Source organism: Phacochoerus africanus, chromosome 5 (assembly GCF_016906955.1).
Source record: "Phacochoerus africanus isolate WHEZ1 chromosome 5, ROS_Pafr_v1, whole genome shotgun sequence".
Classification (NCBI taxonomy): domain Eukaryota; kingdom Metazoa; phylum Chordata; class Mammalia; order Artiodactyla; family Suidae; genus Phacochoerus; species Phacochoerus africanus.
The window spans coordinates 48897134-48921928 of NC_062548.1; positions in this window are offsets into that span (position 1 = coordinate 48897134).

The following is a 24795-nucleotide window of genomic DNA, read 5'->3' on the forward strand; positions in this document are numbered from 1 at the left end:
CACCCCCAGGCAGAGGGGGAAAGGACACCTTGAGGAGTCAGGTCAGTACACCATCGAGCGGGGGATCCTGAGGAGCTGGACCCGGATGGGGAGAGGGCTCTGGGAGGCTCTTCTGTAAGGGGTAGAAGGGAAAGAAGCTTTCCCTCCCTTTTGGGAGCGGAAGAGAGAGAGGCAGGCGGAGACAGTAAAAAAGGGAAAAAAAAAAAAAAAAAAAAAAGAACAGGACAGACCTGGGGGGAGTGTGTGTGGGGGGATCTGGGGGCAGGGGAAAGAGAGGACAACAACACCCCAGGTCCCTGCTGGCAAAGTCTGATTGATAGAAGAGTGTGAAGATCCGGGAGGAAGGATGGGTCTCAAACTCCACAGTTTGGCTGAGATTTTCAAGTGCAAATGCGCTCTCATTAAAGCAGCCTCAGCAGAGAAGCTGCCACCAACTTTTCTGTCTGAGAAATGGGCCAAGGAAGCCTCAGGAGGGAAGACACATACACACACACATACACATGTCTATGGTCCTAGGGAACACTTGTTTGTAAGCTCCCTTTTCCATTTACCATTTTATTATTATTATTATTATTATTATATGCTTTTTAGGGCTGTACCCGTGGCATATGGAGGTTCTCAGGCTAGGGGTCAAATCGGAGTTACAGCTGCTGGCCTACACCACAGACACAGCAACATCAGATCCGGCCTTTTCTGTGACCTACACCACAGCTCACGGCAATGCTGGATCCTTAACCCACTGAGCAAGGCCAGGGATCGAACGCACAACCTCATGGTTCCTAGTCAGTATCCATGAGGATGCAGGTTCAATCCCTGGCCTTGCTCATTGGGTTAAGGTCCCAGCATTGCAGTGAGCTATGGTTTAGGTTGCAGACATGGCTCGGATGCCAAGTTCCTGTGGCTCTGGTATAGGCTGGCAGCTGTAGCTCTGATTCAACCCCTAGCCTAGGAACTTCCATATGCTGCGGGTGCGGCCCTAAAAAGACAAAAGATCAAAAAAAGGAAAAACATAATGAGCATATTGAAGCCCCACTGTCTAGAAATCTGCATGGGTCTAGCCCATGAACCTGGTTCTGGGGTGCACACCTTGGCGGGATGCTGTGATTGGGAGCATCTGGCACCTTGTGGCCATTGAGCAGTTTCTATTCCCTCTCCCTCTCTTCTTTCCCTGCTCCTTGAAGGGACATTAAACTGAACACTCCTAAGAACAGAGACCTCATTTCTCTGCTACCCCTAAGAAGACTCTGCACACACTGGCTCCACCATAAACACGGTGGCCCTTGTAGGACGAAGGAAGAACGATGATGTCAGAAAAGACCCTTGCCTGGGACTTACTTCAGTGGTCTGAGATTTCAAGTGGGCTGAGAGTAAAGAGACCTTGGAATTCAGCCACAATCCCCGGCAGACATTGGGTGGGCCACATGGAAGGGCAGGGCCTGGGAAGGTCGTTCTCAAAGACAAGGAGGAGAGACCATCAAAGACATGACAGAGACTCAAGGTCAAGAGCTGTAGGACCTGGGATGGAGAAAAGTCTCACTTCTAAAGCAGCCTCAAGGAGCCCACATTTCAGTGCTTTCCAGAGGGAGATCCCACTGTCGCTCAGTAGGTTACAAACCCGGCTGGATGCGGGTTCAATCCATGGCCTCACTCAGTGGGTTAAGGATCTGGCATTGTCATGATCTGTAGTGTAGGTCACAGATGTGGCTCAGATCTGGCATTGCAGGGGCTATATTGTAGGTTGGCAGCCTGCAGCTCCAGTTAGACCCCTAGCCTGGGAACCTCCATATGCTGCAGGTGCAGCCCTATAAAGCAAAAAATAAATAAATAAAAATGTAAAAAAAAATTTAAAAAAAGCTTTCCAGAAAAACTTTAGGACAGAACAGGCTGAGGAAGGTCTGGCCTAGGATATGAGCCTTTAGCAAGAAACCACATCTCTGGTCTCCTCCTGCCTCGGGCTGTGTTCATGACTCAGTGTTTGCCCTTCGCCGTCTCCCTCCATACCTTGGAGATCACAGAAGTGCTCTCACCTCTTCAGAGCCAAGCCTGTGCAGGCATTGCCACTGCAGCAGTGGAGGGGCCAGGGGAAGGAAAAAAAAGGAAGAGGTGGCCTAGAATGGAGGTGAGGCCTGTTTGGAACATTTTGCTCATTACCATCATTTGCTCATGGCTGGACAAGCTGGCACTTGTATCTGGCCAAGAACTGAAAGGGCAGTTCCCCTGACCTCACCACCCAGGAAAGGTCAAATGGAAGGAGTGGGAAACGGGGTGGGGCGTTTGCCCTTGGACTTCAGTGCAAAGCTAGGAAGCAGGATTGATCGAAGTCCCTTCCCCGAAGATCAAAGAGCCAAAGGGTCCAAAGGATCAACCAGCAAAATTGGAAGGGCTGGCAAAGAAGAATCCTGTAGAAATCACCAAGGTCATGGTGATTTATAATCACCATGGGAGAAAATTTACTCATTAGAAAATTTTGTAGTAGAAAGACAGGTGGACTTGTCCCACTAGACCTGACTTACACATCACTTTACTCAGCCCAGGGGTTGGCCCTGGCTACTCACTGGATGCCTCACAGACTGCCTGCCCTGATGACCCCACTGCAACCTGACTACCTCGCTAAAGACCTTGTCTCCAAGTGAGGTCATTTCCTGAGGTTCTGGGAGTGAGGGCTTCAACATGTGAATGTTGAGGTGGACACAATTTGACTCATGACAGAGATTAGCAGACAGCATGGTTACTGCAGAATATTAATATTCTCAGGATAAATACCTATGGAAGGATGGTAAGGAAGCGAGAACAGGTGGGAAGAGACTAGAACAGTGACGGAGGGCTAATAGCCTCAGCTGGCCCCACAGGGAAATCTGGGGCTCGAAGGATCCTTCAGAATTGTCCCGAGTTGGGTCAAGATGGGTTTTCTTTGGCGTTCTCTGTGGCACAGCATGTTAAGGATCCAGTGTTGTCACTGCAGTGGCTTGGGTTGCTGCTGAGGCACAGGTTCGATCACTGGCCTGGGGAACTTCCATAGGCCATGAGCACAGCCAAAAAAAAAAGAGCATTGGCTTTTCCACTCCCACGGTGATGAGCTGCCACCCAGGAAGGGCTTGGATGTTGCTCGGCTCTATGCTGCTGAGGCAGTCCTTGAAGAGGCCACAGCGGGAAGCGGCCGGCAGCACTGCTTCCTTGTGGGGTAGACATCTCAACCTTGAGCATGGATGACAGTTCCGCATCACAGGGACAGTCCTAGCCCAGGTGCTGTGACAGTTGGGGGTCATGGTTCCTCCCCACATTGTGGGAGATCAGGAAAGACTTTAATCAGTGGGCATCATTCAGCCCAGAAACAGCAGAATGGAAGCCCTCATGAGAAGCAGGGGCTCCGGGACCATGGGGACTTCCCAGATGGGGATCAGGGGAGAGAGGAACGTGGCATCATGTTTCTTGTTGTATCACAATATCCCAGTGTCTGAGGACTCAGCCCTGGTCCCAGAGCAGGGAAAGAATGTGGAAGATCACTCCATCCAGAAGCTTTTTCTGCAGCTCAGCTGGAGCTGTGCCTAATCACCTAGTGGGGCACTTATGGGCAACTAGACCTTTGTGATGGGCAGAGCAGAGAGTTTATGGAGAGGAATGAAGGCTGGAAAGGAAGGTAGGTCTCTGCTGCCCACCACCCAGCACAGAGGTCAGATCTCAGATCGGCAGGTGATGGGAGCCACCACCATTTCTAAACAGGGCAGTGACATGGTCAGACTCAGCCTCAAGGAGATTACCAGGGCAGCACTGTAGAAAGTGAGCGTTTGGCAAGAGGAGAACTCCTGAGTTCCCGGAGTGTCAGGGGAGGAGGGGAAGCCTATCTGGAGTGGGGGTGGGCCAGTGAGAATGGCAGGAGAGCGGCTGAGAACAATGCCGACCCTGTGCCATAAGGCAGCAAGGGAGGAAGGAAATGAAGAATTGACTGAGGGCATGGGAGTTTTCCATGCAGTCAACTCGGGAGAGGTGGACATTTGAAAGAGAAGACAATTTCTGTGATCATCCTCTGTGGGAAGCTGAACTGTGGGATGAGAACATGAGAAGTGCTCTGGGCTGCGATGGATTGGGAGCCCAGCCACAACATGAGTCCCTGAAAGACAGGAGGGACTTCCATTGGGAAGACAAGACCAAAGCGCAGAGCCAACAGTGGGGAGGTGCATGGCAGCAGAAGGCCAGTTTGGGTGGGGGTTGGGGAAGAGGGACTTGGATGGGATCTAGAGGGAGGAACAGAATCTGCTCAGAAACAGGGGAAGATGTGGAGTAATTTGGGGGAGGACCCCAAAGACCTAACTGAGCCCTAAGGGACAGAGAGAAACAGTTGGAGCCAATCAGCCATTGGGAGGGTGGAGCCCTAGGTCTTAGAGCAGCAGGACTGTAAGGGTTGGAGGTGGTGCTGAGGACTGAACCACAAATGAGAGGGAAAACTATTCTTCTACCTACAGTACTTCTTCACACCAAGAAATTCTCCAATTCTCTGCAGGTACCACCTGGAGGTCCTACGAGTGAGTCCAGTTCTGACATTAACTACTGGGAGTTAGCACAGACCCCTGCAGGTTAAGGGCTCAATTCCATAAAACTACCCCCCTGCTTCAGATGCCAATCACAAGTAGTGGGTCCCCAGGTTCTCCACATTTCCGTCTGCTTTGGCTACACATTGAGGGTGTTCATGACCCCCTCCTCGGGTGTGATAATTTGCTCTAACAGTTCATAGAACCCAGCGAAACACTTTTGCTTACTATTACTGGTTTATTATAAAGGATATTATAAGGGGTACAATCGAACTGCTAGATGAAGAGGTCTGGGAGGGTCCTCACCACAGGAGCTTGGTCCCCACGGAGCCTGCAGTGCACCACCCTCCTGGCACGTGGATGCAATTCACCAACTGGAAGCTCTCCAAACCTCTTTGTTCAGGGCTTTATGGAGCTTCCATTACTGAGGCTAATGGATTAAATTGTTGGCCCTTGGTGAGTCATTCAGTCCCCAGCATCTCTCCCCTCTGTGGAGGTTGGGGGTGGGCTGAAAGTGCCACCCCTCTAGTCACATGATTAGTTTCCCTGGCAACCAGCCCCATCTGAAGCTATCTAGAAGCCCCACTAAGGGTTACCTCATTAGCATAAATTCAGGTCCGGTTAAAAGACTTATTATGAATCACAAAAGATGCTCCTTCCACCCCCATCACTCAGGAAATTCCAAGGAATTTGGAGCTCTCATGCTACCAATGGGGGATGAAGACCAAATGTATGTTTCTTGCTGTATCACAATATCCCAGAGCAGGGAAAGAATGTAAAAGGTTCACTCCATCCAGAAGCTTCTTTCTGCAGCTCAGCTGGGGCTGTGCCTAATCAGCCCCTCCGCCCTGGCCTCCCAAGCAGCCCGTCTGCTCCTTCGATAGTCTTTCATCCCCTCTCCTCCACCCACGCCCACATCCGAGAGAGGACAGGTCCTCACTTTTCATCCTCGTGGACCAACTCCCTACCACCTGCCAGGCATTCCAGGACCAACAGAATCTTTACACTTCCTTTGGCTGCTTGAGACCAGACTTAGATGTCTGGGCTGTCCTAGTGGGTACCCAGTGGGCATCTCGGTGATTCCATTGATGCTAACCCTCTACAGATGGGCACAATGGTGGTGGCAGCCATGGAGGGGGTGCCCTCAAGGAGAGCCCCCTGTGCAGGCCTTGCTTTAAGGACCCCAATTGCTTTCTGTGCCTGCAGAACAGAAAAGGAAACAGAAAAGGAAAGAGCCAGCCGGTCCCTCCTTGTCATAAATGCATCGCTGCATGTGAAGTCAGCAGTTCAGTCATTCTTGAGCTTTCTCAGCTCCAAACTAAACAAGCTTGGCCCCTGTCACCTTTCTTGGAAAATTTTAAGTCCCATATGCGGAGGGAAAGCAAAACAAAACCATCCTATCTCTGACCCAGATTCTGCATTTTGAACTGGGGTCTGCACATGGGCTTTAATTACACGTAAATCCAGTAGCTTCCAGCATCTGAGAAGGGGAGGCCCAGGTTCTGTTTGTCAAGCTCCCCATCACCTCCACGCTGTGGGTTTGGCACCAGGCTCCTGTGAGTGCCTGGCTGATGTGTGTGTCTCTTCTGTGTCCAGATGCTTTAGCTGGGGGACAGGGAGATAAAAAGGTACATCATGGGGGAGGGATCCAGGAGCCCTGGCTGCTGAAACTTCCTCATCCTTCAGGGGTGGGATGGGCCCCAGGACTTTCTAGAGAGCCTGCTGGGAAGGCCGGCCTCTGACCCCAGAGCAGCCGGCCAGACCGGTTTCCCAGGTACCCTCAATGGAGCTGGTAACCTTACCTCCAGCCAGCTCTCTCCCTGGAGACTTCCTGCTGCTTCTAACCTGAAGAGAGGCTGCCTGGTCTGCATGTCCTGAGCAGGGGCCTTAGATCCCATTCAAATTCCTTCCCCAGTGGTGGGTTTCCAGGAGCAACTTTCCCAGGAATTCACTGGGTGTCTAAGGAACCCCCAGGTTAGTGTGTTCTGCCCTCTGCTTTTGCCAGCTGTGGACCAATTGTCCTTTTGGTCCCCAGCGCCTCCATCTTCCTCCAAAGCCCAGCGTTTGTAGTTCAGGCTGAGCCTCTAGGACAGGGGAGTCACATTACAAGCTCATACCATCACCTAAGCAAATTCAACACGATTTTCTAAAGAAATAAAGAGTCATGTGTCCAGTGCCAATGCTTGGTGTGTCATTCTCATTCCACCCAGGGAACTCAGATGAGAGATATCTTCCTGCATCCTTTGCCTTTCTGCGCTGTCCTGCCTGCTCGCTGCTCGGGCTGTGGGCCCTTGGCTTTGCAGCATGGCCTCTAAGGGGAAGTCTTCACTGGGGTTCAACCAGAAAAAGCCTCTTTTCCAGTGCTGGAGGAAAACACTGGGCCCTGTGGACTTTTCAACTATAAGGGAGTCAGTCTCAAAGGTGGTACCCAGAAGTTTTCAGGCCACATGAAAAATGTGCCTTGACTTTAGAACTTTCCTCCCTGGTAGAGGCATCTCCACTGTAAGGCTCCTGGGGCTGGAGGTGGGGGTGGGGTCTCAGCCACTGGAACTTAATTTCAGGCAGCGCCACCTCACTCCTATATCCCCAGCCCAGGACTCTGCCTGGCACTTGCAGGCCCTTAACAGGGATTTCTTGACTTGCTTGAATGGTCGAATTAACTCATCGGAGCTGCAAAGTTGGAATGCCTACTGCGCATGTTACACTATGGCTGGTAGGAGACAGGGATTCAAAGGGACAAAAATCACACTTTCTTGGAGTTCCTCGGTGGCTCAGCAGGTTAAGGATCCGGCATTGTCATTGCTGTGGCTGGGGTTTGACCCCGGCCTGGGAAATTCCATATGCCCTGAGCATGGCCAAAGCAAAAAGTCACACTTTCTTTCCTCCAAATGTTTATAAAGCCACCAGGAAGACAAGTCAAATATAAATAAAGACATCAAATATAAATAAAACAGAAAATGGCGTACCCTAACCGTGCCAAGGTTGCATTCACAGAAGCAAAGATCCTTTTGCCAAACTCCTGTTTTCTAAAACACTTTTTCCTAAAGTATATTCTTCAGGATGTCAGTTTCTTAGGGTGTTAATGCCAGAAAAAATGTGATGGTTAGAAGAATTCAATTTAGGCATATTTCTTTTTTTTTTTTTTTTTGTGGTTGTTGTTGTTGTTGCTATTTCTTGGGCCACTCCCGCGGCATATGGAGGTTCCCAGGCTAGGGGTTGAATTGGAGCTGTAGCCACCGGCCTACGCCAGAGCCACAGCAACGTGGGATCCGAGCCGCGTCTGCAACCTACACCACAGCTGACGGCAACGCCGGATCGTTAGCCCACTGAGCAAGGGCAGGGACCGAACCCGCAACCTCATGGTTCCTAGTCGGATTCATTAACCACTGCGCCACGACAGGAACTCCAGGCATATTTCTTTAGCATACGATTTCTTGAAAACTTCATTGAACATTGCAACAGAACAATGGGAGGAAAAATTATGTATACACGTATGTGTAACTTGGTCCCCATGCTGTACAGTGGAAAAATAAATAAATAAATAAATGAAATAAAAATAAATAGAAAAATAAAAAAACTTTATTGAGATAGAGTGATATATAATAAAATTTACCCACTTTAAATGTCCAATTCAATAGCTTTTAAAAAATTATTTTAGGGAGTTCCCGTCATGGCTCAGTGGAAATGAATCTGACTAGTAATCATGAGGACACAGGTTAAATCCCTGGCCTCTCTCAGTGGGTTAAGGACCAGGAGTTGCCATGAGTTGTGGGGTAGGTCACAGACCAGGCTCAGAACTGACCTTTCTGTGGCTGTGGTGTAGGCTGGCGGCTACAGCTCTGACTTGACCCCTAGCCCGGGAATTTCCATATGCCGTGGGTATGGCCCTAAAAAGACAAAAAAAAAAAAAAATTTCTTTAATTGAAGTATAGTTAATTTACAATGTTGTATTTATTTCTGCTGTTCAGCAAGATGATTCAGATATATATATATAATATTCTTTTTCATATTCTTTTCCTTTATGATTGATCACAGGATATTGAATATAGTTCCCTGTGCTCCACAGTAGGACCTTGTTGTTTATCCATTCCCTATATAATCGTTTGCATCGGCAATAGCTTTTAGTATCTTCACAGTTGTGCAGCTATCACCATGGTAACTGGAGGACATGCTCTTCATCCCAAAGTGAAACATTGTGACATTTGCAATCACTCACCCCACCCCCTGCCTAGACACCCACTAATCTACTTCTTCTCCCTATAGACTGTCCTATTCCTGCCCTTTCACATAGATGGAATCACACCACATGTGGCCTTTTGTGACTGGCTTCCACGTCATGTTTGCAAGTTTCATCCAAGCTCATCAGGACTTCATACCTTTTTATTGAGAAATGATATTATGTCACCTGGATATGTTATGGGTGTTTTTTTTTTTCTTTTGGCCATGCCCATGCCCATGCCATGCAAAAGCTCCCGAGACAGGGATTGAACCCCCACCACAGCAGTGACAATGCCATCTCGTTCACTGCTGGACCACCAGGGAACTCCCCCGATATGTTACATTTTGTTTATCCCTTCATCAGTTGTTTGACATTTCCTGAGCACGTTTGCTTGAACAGGTTTTCAATTCTCTTACGTATGTACCTTGAGGTAGAATTACTGCGTCGTTTGGTAATTCTATATTTCATTTTGAGGAGTCACCCAATTGTTTTCCAAAGTAGCTATGCATACTACATTTCCCCTGCCCCCCAGCCATGTGTGAGAGTTTCAATTTACCCACATTTTCACCAATGCATGTTATGATCCACTGTTCTCACTCTAGCCATCCTAGTGGGTGTGAAGTGCATTTGAGTGTATTTCCCTCAGAACTAAAGATGTGGAACATCCTTTCCTGGGCTTTGAATCACTGACCTGTCGATCTCTTTGTGACTCTTCCAAGGGGACCCATGGGCAGCGGTCCCTCAAGCACTGGACCACAGATCCTCTTGCACAGGGCAGCTTCTGGAATGCGAGCCCATACCTCAAAGCTGGGACACACCGGCCCAAAGCTGTCTGTGCCCGGCGATGGGAGTTTGGGCACCTTTAGGGCATTGCTTTTACAAATATTTCTCAAAGTAAACAAATCTTAGCTCTCCGCTGTTTTATGTGGAACTTTATCAGGGATAATTCTGGTTACAACAAAAGGAGGAAAGAAGATGAAGCTCTATCTCCTTGAGAAATTGATGGGGAGAGTTGAGGAAGTTGGACCCCATGTGTCCCTTCTTATGGCCAGCAGTGGCCAGTCCTTTAGGACAGTCCTGATGCTTTTGTCGCTGAAATGGTCCAGGCACAGCTGGAGACATAGTGCTGGGTGTCTTGGCCATGATGAGTTGACTGGGGACTCCAGGTCTCACAGAGGCGGTAGACAGGGCGGGCACTCCATTCCCAACTCATGGAGTGATGTGGTCCTGGCTGAACTGGGCTTAATAAGCCAAACAGACCAGAGGCCAGAATTTCCCAAGTGGTGGAGAAGGAGTGTCCTCTGCTAGTCCATCCATTGTCCTGTGTCTTCTCAGGAGAACCCTCCTTCTGTAAATTTTTTCCAACAGGAGGGTGGGCCTGTCCTCCCAAGAGCTAGCCATGCCCTCAGCCCAGCCCCCTAACAACATCCGGTTCTCTGATGGCCAGGGGTGTCTCTGCACATCCTATGATTATGGCCTCTGAGTCTCCTCTAGGCCTTTCTTGAAGCCCAGCATGGCCTCCAGACTCACCACCTCTCCTTTCCCCGCCGTCTACCCACCTCCCAGGCCAGTCATGGCCTCTCACCTGAGACCCATGAGAAGTCCTTTGCCAGAGGCTAAAGTTTTCTCCTCAATAGAATGTTTTAAAAATTAAAGTTACAGTGATACATCAATTTCTGCTGCACAGTAGAGTGACCCAGTCATACATAAATGAAGATGGTATGAGAAAAAAGGATATATATATATCCTCATACTATCTTCATATAAATTTTCCCTTCCTTCATGTAAATGTTTCCCTTCCTTCTGCTGCACAGACACACACACACACACACACACACACACACACACACATATATATATATATATATATCCTTTTTTCTCATACTATCTTCATTTAAATGTGCCCCTTCCTTCAACATCTGAAACCAGGATAAGGGATTATTATTATTTTTCTTTGTAGAGAGACAGGGAGGGTCTCCCAAATTTTATAGCCACACTCTTGGCTGAACCCTAAGCTGCTGAGTGGCTGTTCTCCTTGTCTTCTTTGTGTGGAGGCAATGGCACCTGTCTCCTTGGTGCTGCCCATCAGTCACTTCATCACATCTGATCTCTCCCTCTAACGAATGGGCATAATTGGTTATGCTGGGCCGCCCAGGCCATTATCCTGGAATCATTCTCCTGAGTCACATCCTCCCCGCCACTTCTCATCTGTCCCAGGGCAGGGGAGGACCTCAAAGTTTCCCACACTCCAGCCTCACTGTCTAAAGGGGCACTGGTCCCTCTAGGATATGGGGACAGGCAGGAGGGGGCAGTCTAGGAAACTCTCGAGCCCTGCCTTCTTTCATAAATCTTATTAGGGGAGTTCCCATTGTGGTGCAGGGGAAATGAATCCAACTAGGAACCATGAGGTTGTGCGTTCTATCCCTGGCCTTGCTCAGTGGTTTAAGGGTCCGGCATTGCCGTGAGCGGTGGTGTGGGTTGCAGATGTGGCTCGGATCCCGCATTGCTATGGCTGTGGTGTAGGCTGGCAGCTACAGCTCTGATTAGACCCCTAGCCTGGGAACCTCCATATGCTATGGGTGCAGCCCTAAAAAGCAAAAACAAAACAAAAAAAACAACAAAAACAAACAAACAAACAAAAACCCCAAACAAACAAAAAAAACTTATTAGGAAGCTTTGACTTGATGACTGCTATAGCCTATTATAGAGGGGCAGTAATCAGTGGGATTGGTGTCAAGACATACACATAGACCAGAGGAACAGAATTAGGAATACAGAAGCAGTCTCACCCTTACATGGGCGATATTTTTCTGACAAAGGCACCAAGGACATTCATTGTAGAAACTATAATCTTCAGCAAATTGTACTGAAAAAATTGGGCAATGATATAAAAAAAAAGAAAGAAATGAAAAGACACTTAATCCTTACTTCACATTACATAAAGAATTAACTCAAAATAGATTGTAGACCTAAATATGAGCCAGGACCATAAAATTCCTAGAAGAAAACACATGAGAAAAATCTTGGTGATCTTGACTTTGGCACCAATTTGTTTAATTCAGTGAATAAAGTATACATCATAAAAGAAATAATCTACTGAGAGCTCTTACCAAAATAGAAAAATCTGAAATGAAAGAATTCACATCCTTAAATAAATAAAATATAATAAAAATAAAGTCTTGCTCTTCAAAAGACATTTAAGAAAATAAAAAGGAAAGTCACAGACTAAGAAACAATATTTGCAAAATATATACATTACAGAAGACTTATACTAGAGTTTATAAATAAGTTATTTACAAGAAGACAAACAATGTATTTTTTTTTTAATGGGCAAAAGAGCTGAAAAAAAACTTCATGGAAGAATGTATAGAGCAGGAAAATAAGCATGTGAAAAGAGGCTCAACATCATTAGTCATTAGGGAAATGCAAATCACAACCACAATGAGATACCACTAACCCACTTGAGTGGATAAAATGAAAAGGACTGACCATACCAAATGTTTGCAAGGGGTGTGAGGCAATTGGAACAGTCATTCACTGCTGATGGGAATGGAAAATAGTCTGACCACTTTGAAGAGCATTTTGTCAGTTTTTTTTAAAAAGTTAAAAATGTATCTACCATATGATTCAGCTATTCCGCCCCTGGTTATTTACACTCCATAAAAAAATAAAGAAAGAAAGAAAGAAAGAGAGAGAGAGAGAGAGAGAGAGAGAAAGAAAGAAAGAAAGAAAGAAAGAAAGAAAGAAAGAAAGAAAGAAAGAAAGAAAGAAAGAAAGAAAGAAAGAAAGAAAGAAAGGAAAATGAAAAAGAAAGCATATATTCACACACAGATTTGTACCCCAATGTTCATGATGACTTTATTTGAAATGATCAAAAATGGAAAGCAGTGCAAAAGAAACCCAGTAAGTGAACAGATGAACAAATTGTGACAAATCCATTCAAGAGAATGACACTCCACAATCAAAAGAAGGAATGGTGGATGTACATAAAAAGCATGACTGAATCTCAAACTAATTATGCTAAATAAGAGAAAAAAGGCAGAAAAAGTACAACTATGATTCTAGTTATATAAAATTGTAGAAAACACAACTAATCTATAGTAACAGAAAGCAGATTTACTGCTGTAGAGCACAGGGAACTCTTATCTAGTCACTTGTGATGGAACATGATGGAGGATAATGTGAGAAAAAGAATGTGTATGTGTGTGTGACTGGGTCACTTTGCTGTACAGTAGAAAACTGTAAACCAACTAAAATGGAAAAAATAAAAATCATTAAAAAAAAAAAGCAGATCTGTGGTTGCCTCTTGGGGGAAGGGTGTTGGAAAGTGGGAGGAACTATAAAGTGGCAGAAGGAAAGTTTTGGGGGGTGATGTATATACTCATTATCTTAACTATGATGACAGTTTCAGAGGTGTACACATATGCCCAAACTACTCAAATACACACTTTAATCATATACAGTTTGTTAAGTGATGATTATACTTTGATAGAGCTGTCACAAAAACACAAACACAAACAACACGAAAAGAACTCTTATCTTCTGAAGATAGACACTGAATGTTTTATAAACACAGTTATCTAAGTACTGAAATTTGCTTCAAGATAATATAAGAATGGGGTGTGAAGTAGGTGGTGACAGAGATACAAGGGTGATATAGAAGAAGGGCCACCAATGGAAAGATGAGACTAAAGTTGTTAGCATGTTTGTTTGAAATACTATATTCTAAAAAAAAAAAAAAAGAAAGAAAGAAAAAAGAAAAAAAGAAAAGAAAACATTCCTATTAGAAAATGTGACTTTAACCCTAAGAATGTGGCATGGTTTATTGCCACATTTATTTCCTTGGCTTATTTTCTTTCTTTTCTTAGAAACCTCATTAGCTTTTATTTAGTTTAATAAACACATGTATGGGTGACACAGTCCAAATGCATTGTTTAAAACTGTTGTGAAACAATAATCAACGCAGGTCTATGGTCAGGCTGAATTTGGTCAAGGAAGGGACACATGGTAGGGGTTGGGGAGGGGATCTTTAACTGGGAGGGCTTGAGATTGCTGCAACGTAGCCCTTATGTAAAAGTTTATAGATTGATACAGGGCATGTGCATCGAAGTAGTGAAATTATTGAGAAATTTGTGCAAGGAGTTAGAACACTTAGGGCTTCCTTGGTACCCATCTCCATGAGAGGAGCATCATTATCCCTGTCCCCACGGCCCTGCAGCATCAGCACTGCAGGCCACAGTGGATGGAAAATTCCAAGCCTGCTGACAATTAGGGAGAGCGCCCCTCTGATGAAAAGGTCTGTCCATGAAATTTTCTTGAATGCCGGGTGAACTCTCCTACATTAAATCCTCAAAGGATTTTGCTATCTGTGAGGGTTTGAGAACTTAGAGCTGAGTAGAGGCACCTTGCAGGGCTTTGTGCTGTGGTGGGTATCCAGAGGGGTAGTGGAGACACAGGAACACTATGACAGAGGTATCAGAGTCTGTGAAAGCAGGTGAAAAATGTGGGTCAGAAAAGGTGTATGGGTTGCTTGACTCTATTTAAACCCACAGAAGTTTGTCTATATGGACCAGGCATATTGTTAAGGTGTTTTGTCTTTTTTTATATTGGCCATTATAATCTTAAATTTAATTTTTTATACCATGTTTTGAAAAGACGTCAGAAAAAATTGTGGAGTAAGGACCTTTAAAAAGTCTATCCTCTTTAAAACAAACAAAACAGATAAAAATAGGGTCAACTTTTTCAGAACTTTGGAAATTAACCAAATGCATCCAGCCATCCAAGAACTGTTTACACAAGCAACATAGTTAAATTTCACTAAGAACTGTGAGTGTTGTGGAATTTTAACTTGTCCCTTCACACATCCACCGTAGCCTTGAAAGCTAACAGCTTCCATCATGGAAAAAAAACAAAAAACAAACAAAAAACTACTCTGGAAGACCTCATTTGCAACTCTGTCCTTATTTAATATGATTTGGAGTTTGCACAGTGAGAAAAGCTATTTCCTCTAGCACATTTGTTAAAAACATTTAGAGGTAATTGTTCAAGCTTATGGTTGCTTGAGGCAGTAGATAACAAGTGGGGCAAATAATAGGCTAATCAAAATGCTTAAAGTAAAAACTAGGGAATAGGAGTAAGATGAAAAGCTCTGATATATTCTGAAAAATCTAGAAGGCCAGCAGACCTTTAAGGAAATCTCTGTCCTATCATTAGCTGACCATTAAATTAACCAAGCAGAGACTTCAGTAGCTATGCAGGAGAAAGAATGCAGACTTCCCAGATTTATATCAGAAAAGTCACTAAACAAACACCAATAATAAACAGCAACAACAACAAAGCCAGAGGAGTAGAGGAAAGAATTTGATTTCTAGAGTGGCCACATTATGTTATTTAAAATATCCAGGTTTTACAAAAAATTACAAGACATTTAATGAAATAAGAATATATGGTCTATAAAAAGGAAAATGTAATCAACAGACACTGTGCTTGAGGAAGCCCAAACATAGCACTCCCTAGGCTTTTTTTTTTTTTTTTTTGGCTTTTAGGGTAACACCCGTGGCCCATATGGAAGTTCCCAGGTTAGTGGTCGCCACAGGCACAGCAACGCCAAATCTGAGCCATGTCCGTGAACTACACTGAGCTCACAGCACTGCCAGATTCTTACCCCACTGAGTGAGGCTAGAGGTCAAACCTGAATTCTCATAGATACTAGTCAGATTCATTACAGCTGAGCCACGATGGGAACTCCCCTAGGCATTCTTAAATTTAGCTCAGCGAACTAAAGGAAGCCATGTCTAAAGAAGTAAAGGGAAGTAGGAGATTAGTGTCTCACTGAATAGAAAATATCAATAAAGAGAAAGAAATCATTTAAAAAAAGAACAAAATGGAAATTATGGAGTTGAAAAGCACAATAACTGAGTCCCAGTTGTGGCTTAGTAGGTTAAGAACCTGACTAGTATCCATGAAGCCTTGTAATTCCCATCTGCCACAGGTGCAATCCTAAAAAGAAAAAAGAGAAAAGGAAAAGAGAAAGTGAAATGAAAAATAGTTGAAGAAATAATGTCTGTGAGTCTCTCAAATTTTATGAAAAACATTAAATTACATATTCAAAAAGCTCAATGGATTCCAAGTAGGACACACCAAAAAAAATATCCACACCTAGATACATCATTATCAAAATCTGAAAAGTTAGAGACAAAGATGGAATCTTGACAGAAGCGAGAGAGAAGTGATTTAGCACACATGGGGCATCCTCAATAAGATTAAGAGCTGATTTCTCTTCAGAAATCATGGACACCAGGAGGTGGTGAAATGGTGTATGAAAAGCACTTCAAGCAACAGACGATCAACCAAGAATTCTATACCCAGCAAGATAGTCATTGAAAAAAATGAAGAAAGGCATGCTCAGATAAAAACTGAGAGAATTTGTCACTGACAGGACTATTCTACAGGAAATATTGAAGGGTCCTTCAGGCTGAAATAAAAGAACATCAGACAGCAGCTGGAATCCACACAAATAAATAAAAGATATCAAAGATAACTACATAGACAATGTAAAAGACAGTACAAATGTACTTTTTGTTTAAAATCTTTTTTTTTTTCTTTTTTGGCTGCCCCACAATATATGGCGTTCCCAGACCAGGGGTCAGATCTAAGACACAGTTGTAGCCTAAGCCACAACTGTGACTTAGCCTGGATCCTTTAACCCACTGTGCTGGGCCAGGGATGGAACCTGTGCCTGGTGCTGCAGAGATGCCACCAATCCCTTTGTGCCACAGTAGGAACTTCTGTAATTCTTTTTTCCTTTTCTGTTCACCTTGAGACAACTGCATAAAGCCCACAATTATAAATTTTTATTAATGGTTATACACAATGTAAAGCTGTATGACAATACAGCACAAAAGAAAGGGAAGGGGAATGAAGTGATATAGGAGTAAAATTTTGCATATTATTGAATCATTTAGTATAAATGGTCTTAATATCAACTAGATTGTCATAAGTTAAGGTGGTAATTTTAAGCCCAAGGGAGCCATAGAAAAATAATAACAACTAACATTACACTCTGTGATGAAAGACTAAAAGCTTTCTTTTAGGAATAAGACAAAAGATATTCACTGTCACTATTTCTATTCAATTTGGTACTGAAGTTTCTAGCAGGAGCATTTAGGCAAGAAAAAGAAATAGACATATCTACATTGGAAACAAATAAATAAAACTACCTCTGATCTTGTATATAGAAAATTCCAAGGAACCCACTAATAAATTATTAGAATTAACAAAGGAGTTTAGCAAGACTGCCAGATTTTTTTAAAAAAAATCAGTATTAAAAAAAATCAGCTGAATTTCTATACACTCATAAGCAACAATCCAAAAATTGAATTAAGAAAATAATTCCTGGAGTTCCCGTCATGGCGCAGTGGTTAACGAATCCGACTAGGAACCATGAGGTTGCGAGTTCGGTCCCTGCCCTTGCTCAGTGGGTTAACGATCCGGCATCGTTGCCGTGAGCTGTGGTGTAGGTTGCAGACGCGGCTCGGATCCCGCGTTGCTGTGGCTCTGGCGTAGGCCGGTGGCCACAGCTCTGATTCAACCCCTAGCTTGGGAACCTCCATATGCCGCGGGAGCAGCCCGAGAAATAGCAACAACAACAACAACAACAACAACAACAACAACAAAAAGAAAATAATTCCTTGAGAACTATGTCTAGATACTCATGTTGCAACAGAACAAAGGGTGGGGGAAAAAAATGTAATGTATACATGTAAGGATAACTTGATCCCCTTGCTGTACAGTGGGAAAATAAAATAAAATAAGAAAATAATTCCATTTATAACAGTATCACAAAGAATAAAAAAGCTTATGCATGAATTTAATAGATGAAGTACAAAACTTTATATTCTTTAAACTGCAAAACTTTGTCAAAAAAAAATTAAAGAAGACCTAAATAAATGGAAAGATATCTCTTGTTTATGGATTGTAAAACAATATTGTTAAGATGGTCATATTCTCCAAATTAATCTACAGATCTGACAAAATGCCTACCAAAATTCAACCTTCTTTTAGGAGGAATCAATAAACCAATCCTAAAATTCATATGGAAATATAAGGGACCCAGAATAACTAAATAATCTTTAAAAGAAGAACAAAGGTAAATGATTCACAGTTGCTGATTTGAAAACTTACTACAAATCTACAGTAATGAAGCCTGCAAGGCATGGCACAACGATAGATCAGTGGAATAGAATTGATAGTCTAGAAATAAATCCACATATTTATGGTCAGTTGATACCCAAGAAGAGTTCCAAGACAATTCAAACAGGAAAAGAATAATCTTTTCAACAGATGGAGCTAAAGAATAATCTTTTCAACAGAGGGAGCTAAGACCACTGGATATCCACATTCAGAAGAATGTAATTAGACTTCATCTTTACACCACACAAAAATTAACTTCAAGTAAAGCAAAGACCTAACGTAACAGCCCAAACCATAAAACTGTAGAAAAAACTGACCTTTGATTAGGCAATGATATGCTATCTTTGCTATGATATTGGAAGCACAAGAAAGTAAAAAGCCAACTCACAGAATGGGAAAAACACTTGCAAAGCATGTATCTGACAAAAGTCTAGTATCTAGAATACATAAAAAATTATTACAACTCAACAGTAAAAAGATAAATACCCCATTAAAAAAATGAGTGCAGGATCTGAATAGAGATTTCTTTAAAGAAGATATACAAAGAGCTGATAAACAAATGAAAAGATGCCCTACATCATTAGTCATTAGATAAATGCAAAACCACAGTGAAATGCCACCTCGCACCCACTAGGATGATTAAAATAAAAAAGACAGATAAACCCAAGTGTTGAGGATGTGAAGACATTTGATCTCTCAACGCACTTGCTAGCAGGAATGTAAAATTAGTACAGCCACCGTGGAAGAGTTTGGCAGTTCCTCAAAACGTTAAGCATAGATTTACCATGTGACCTAGTAATTCTACTCTTAACATATATAAGAGAACTGGAGATATGTCCACACAAATGCTTATACGTGGATGTTCATAGCAGCATTGTTTATGATAATGTCCATCAACTGATAAATGAACAAACACAATAATGGAGCTTTATTTAGCTATTGAAAGGAATGAAGTATTAATGCATGCTAAAATATGGATGAACCTTGAAAACATCATGCCATGTGAAAGAAACCAGTCTCAAAAGTCCACACAATTTATGTTTCCACTTAAATGAAATGCCTAGATAGGCAAATTCACACAGAGAGAAGTAGATGAATGATTGTGAGGCGCTGAAGGAGAAGGGGGATAGGGAATAACTGCTAATGGTTACTGAGTTTCTTTTAGGGGTTATGCAAATGTTCCAGAATTAGTGGTGATGGTTGTACAACCTTATGAATATACTACAAGCCACTGAATTGTGCACTTTAAAGGGGTGAATTTTATGATATATAAATTACATCCATTTTCTAAAAAAAATGTAATGCCATCTCATAGATCAAAATTCAAATACACAAGAGTCAGCCACGACAAGTCTTTCTTCTTCTGAGACCTGCTACCCATCGCCTCGACAGCCTTTGGGAGGCATATTTATCAAGGAATCAATTTTTTTATTGTTCAAGATGTTGTCTTATGCACATATTTTCCCCCTTTTACACTAGACACACTGTTTGCATTTTGGTTTTTCCTTAGGCATTCATCCTTGGCTGCAATCGAAGAGTCCCCTTCTATTAGACATTCTGGGACAACTCAATGCAGATGACTATGTCCTGCAGATGACCATGAGAGAGCCAGCTATGGTCAATACGTAGTGGTGACATTTGATTCTACTGTACCACGATCATCAGTAAAGTTTTGATCAAGCCCAATCTCCATCAAGGAGCTTGAATTACATTTGGGCTCATCTGGACTCAGGGAATCTGAATCTTGGCCAAGACACCCCAGGGTATACCTGAGATTTTGTTTTTAGCAGAGTTGGAGGTTATAGGATTTTTGGTGAAAATGTGCATGCAAATGAGTCTTTACTCTTCTGAACATTTTTGTTCCTGGCGACTTAGGAGTGAATGGCTGAACTGAAATTAGTAAAGAGACACATCTGCCTTGGGTCATTGTGATCAAAGACCAAACACGCAACCAAGAACCACATTCAGCAGCCCTCTCCTGGGGTATGTTGTTATCTGGCCTTGTAAATGTGCCCACGGACCTCTCAGCTTAGGAGAGTTAGAGTGGCAGGGACCAGCACAAAGTTCCCTGCTGTTCTCCATGGGATCAGATTGTCAATACTGTGCCAAATTCCTTAATTTCTCTAAGAACTGGTCTGGCAGCCTATTTTATCCACTTATTCATTTGTTTTTTGAGACAGTAGAAATTTTATATATATAAAAAGCACTAACCAGGGAGCTTTGGTGGGTTCAGCTGTCCTCTCTGCAGTCTTGCTTCTGTTTGTCCTGTAGGTGCTTCTACACAAAGAGTCCTCAAATGTCTCCTCTTTGGGCAATGTAGTTAGTAGGACATGCACTTGAGTAATTCTCTCATTGGGTTTCCTAGTCATTCCCCCGGGGACAGTCCCACTGTGCCCTGATGCCACCTGTGCCAGGAGCAAGCACGGGTGTGGGTTGCTCTTCCAAGGAGAGTTGATTAAGCCCTGCAGGAGAGGGATGCAGGAGTTCCTCCCAGGCCTGGACAAGAGGCTGTGGAAGAGGTCAGGTCAAAGATGCTATGGGGTTTAAAGCTGGGGAGGATGAATCCAGGAAGGAGGCACTCACTACTAGTAGAACCCACTCCCCAGCTTTGGGGAGAAGACTAATTGCAATAATGCAGCCATATATCCAATGTGCTTAGAACAGTTGCTGCTTAAGAAATGTTGGCCTCAGCAAGGAGAGGGTGGAGCAAGACAGCTGTTTGCAAAAGAGGAGGCCCATTGAGGAAACTGTTTTGCAGAAAACACAAAGGCCATCTAGCACTGGATTAATGGCTTGATGAGAGCCTGGAGCAGCTACTATGGGGATCCATTGAGGAATCCACTGGGGAGAAACCAACGACAGCAGCTGCAAGAATGGTCCACTTCAGGTCAGAGAGTCACAGTGGCATGAACACAGATTATTGGCAAGTGATTTCAGAATTCTAGATTCTGAGAATTTCTGTTCTTACCCATTAAGTGGGCGTAATTGTATTACCTAACTCATAAGATCATTGCAATAATGTGTGTAAAGGCCGAATCCTTTGCATGATACAAATTGAGCACCAATAAATAGCAATGGGGGTGGAGGTGATGTTTCAAGGAAGATTTTATGAAATGCCTTGTAGGGCAGACCTAAGTCTTTTGGGCGGGTGTTTTGAGGAGCTCACTTGAGTTAAAAAGCCAGGCCTGAGATGCAAACAGTTACATTTAGAAAGGATAAGCAATGAGGTCCTATGTACAGCACAGGAAACTGTATCCAGTCTCTTGGGATAGACCAGGATGGAAGATAACATAAGAAAGGGAATGTGTATATATATACACATATATATATATGCATGACTGGGTCAGTTTGCTGTATAGCAGAAATTGGCACAACATTGTAAATCAACTATACTTAAAAAATAAAAAAAGTTAGGGCTGGGCATGGAGGCTTCAACGGAGCAAAGAAGCTGCACTATATAAGAGAGAAGGGACTCAGTTTTCCTGGGTGAAGATGGGGATTTTGGAAGGAGGAAGGTCAAGGATGAGGTCTCAAAAGAGAAAGAACTTTGAGAAAGAAGAAATGTATTCAACAGGGAGTTTTTTGGGCTTTGAAGTTTGTGAGGTTAACCTCTTCCTTGGGCTTCTCCCCCTCATCTGTCAAGACTATGCTTCTCACCGAGAGTTTTGGGAAAGTGGACTCTTCGGTTATCTCAAAGAGAGTTTGTGTTTTGTGTTGAGTTAGACAAGTAATGAAAAACAAGCTGAGCCTGTGGATGCAGGATCCAGAAGTTGGGAACTGCTGATATCTGGGATATACAGTTACTGCTGTGATCAGAGTGAATCTAGAAGAGGGATCAGTGGTTGGGGATAGATGCAGATGTGGGCTAAGAGCCTGGTTAAGGAGGTGAGGGAGAGAAAGAACCCAGTGACTGGTTCCTTGAACAAACCCCCAAAGGAATCATCAGGAAGAAGAAAGATTGCTTAAACCTCAGGGAAACTAGAGGATCACAGAGGCCCACGTCAAGCCAGTGCAGAGGGTCTTGGGCCAAACAGCAGCAGACAGCCCTCCTCTTGCAGGGGAGGTGGTATAGCTGAGAGCCATGGTCTTGGGGTGTAACTGAGCAGGACCCACTGGGGTCTTCCTGGGATAGACCTCTCCCCTGTGTCCTCTGCTTCAGCTCCTCTCTGAAGGACCTAGATAACAGTACCTCAGCCATATTTCCTGAGTTGTTTTACAGATGCTAAATCCCCCACCAAATGGCAGACGTTAACTGCTTGATCATAAGCACATAGCCCCCAGACCCATTGGCTGGAGCCTAAGGATGGATAATGTTAACCCCGTGACACCATCCTGCTTCCCTGCCATCAGCCAGACAGAGAATCACGCACAAGTTGATCACATACCGTGCACCACCCCTCCCTCACCTGGCCTTTAAAAAGGCTTTGCTGAAACCCAACCCACCTCAAAAAGTTAAGGCTTTTCCAGCACTGGCTGTCTGAACTCCCTGCCTTAAATTGGCGCCCTCCGTAAATTGGCGCCCTGCCATAAGCTGCTGGTTCCTTCACCCAACCCGGTGTCAATAGATTGGCTTTGATGTTCTTGGGTGAGCAGGCCCAAGTTTGGTTCCGTAACAGGGTCATAAGTGGACAACCTTAGATTTGGGTCAGGAGTCACCACACATAAGCAGTTGCCCTTTTTCTTGTGATGGTCCTGGAAAGGGGTCAAATTTCTTAAGCCCTACCGACTGACGTATTCCTTGTGTTCTAATGATGGATGGTAAGATGACTCTCATGTCTGAAGAACCAACTAGAAGAACACAGTTTAGGAAAGTGATCACAGGGGTAAGAACAGCTGGTGAGGCCTGATTATTCAGGCCTACTGTCCGGGACAAGAAGTCTTTCGTGAGCACCTACTGTGTGCTGAGCACGATCCCCTTGTTTCCATGTTGGAAAGGTAGGACTCCTTTCATCCAATCAAAAAACATGTTCTAAGTGCCTACTGCATACGGTTTTAGGTTCCACACATGGAAAATAGCCTAGAATGCCTGGATCTGACTTTTCTCCCTCTTTTTTACTTCCTTTCAACAGCCTTAGATAGTGAGTCCTATTTATAATTCCCTCAACATTAATTTTACCAAAGAGGCATTTGGTTGAGCCAAAAACAACATTAAACTGCATAACTGCATATACTTTTGTCAGTCTGAGAGTGGAAAATCAAAATGTGACCTTCTGTTAAGATTTATTATATCTCCCATCCCGGACCCTCTGGCCCATGAAGAAGAGAATCTGGCTGGTAGCTATTTTTTCTCAAAGGTTCTATGACCACAGTCTGTACAACATCCAATCAATCATGTTGATAGGATGATTTTAAATTATTTCATCTTTCCCTTTGTTTTATCACAGAAGCTATGCAATCTCTGACCCTTGTCTTGTCTTTTCATTTGAAATGAGAAGGTTGTGCTGCTTTGTAAAAGACCTTAAATTAAGATTGGAATCAAGAATGCTATTTTCACATGTAAGCTTATTGAAACTGGCTGGGCTTTTGTACCTGCCGCTGACTGCAGAGTATCTTTATGCTTTTTAAAGAGTAAGTTGAGGAGTTCCCTGGTGGCCTAGCGGTTAAGGATCCAGCATTGTCACTGTGGCTTAGGTCATAGCTGTGGCCTGGGTTTGATCCCTGGCCTGGGAACTTCCACATGCCAAGGGTTTGGCCAAATAAACAACAACAAAAAGAGCTAAGTTGAGAAAGGAAACTACAAGGGTTTTTACTACTTTTTTTTTAAGATGAATGTTGGAGAGCAGAGTGGTGCAGTGGAAGCATGCTGGGCCCATAAAAAGATGAATGCTGTTAAAAAATAAAAGATGATTGTTGCATTTATATGCATTAATGTGTTATATTTAGGGATACAAATGCTTCCAGGGTTACAAAACTGGCTGCAATGATTAATTTTTTTTTTCTTTTCTTTTTAGGGCTGTACCTGTGGCATATGGAAGTTCCCAGGTTAGGGGTTGAACCAGGAACTACAGCCGCTGGCCTAGGCCACAGCCACAGCAGCTCAGGATCCGAGTGACCTACACTGCAGCTCTCAGGAACACAGGATCCCCGATCCACTGAGTGAGGCCAGGGGTTGAACACACATCCTCATGGATACTAGTTGGATTCGTTTCCTCTGAACCACAATGGGAACTCCTGCGATGGTTAATTTTATGTGTCACGTTGACTGGCCTCAGAGATGCCAAGATTGTCCCGTAAAGCAATACCTCTGGGCCTGGCTGGTCTGTGAAGGTGTCTCTGGGAGAGATTAGCGTTTGAAAGGGGAGACTGAGGGATGCTAAGTGCCCTCACTGAAGCCCCAGGCACCTTTCTATCTGTTGAGGGCTTGAATGGAATAAAAACACTGAGGAAGGACGAATTCACTCTCTGCTTGAGCTGAGACATCCATCTTCTCCTGCTTGAGAGCATCACTGCTTCCAGTTTTCCCAACTCAGACCAGGACTTAGACCATCACCCCAGCCTCCCCGTTCTCAGGCCTTTGGACTCAGACTGAGTTACACCACCTGCTTTCCAGTTCTCCAGCTTGCAGATGGCAGACAGGGAGCTTCTCTGTCTCCATAACCACGTGACCCATTCCTATCATCATCTGTTATATGTATATCTCTCTACACAAACCCTATTGGTTCTGTTTCTCTGGAGAAGCCTGACTAAAACAGTGGATCCTTCAGAAAGAACAGTTGAAGCCTAGCTTTCCATCAGGGCCTTTTCCTGCTCTCAGGGGAGGTTTACCTTTCACCCATTACACTTCCCAGAGGGTGACACTGTTAACTCTTCAGACTTCAATTCTCTAATTATAAAAAAAAATTTTTTTTGAGAGAGTTC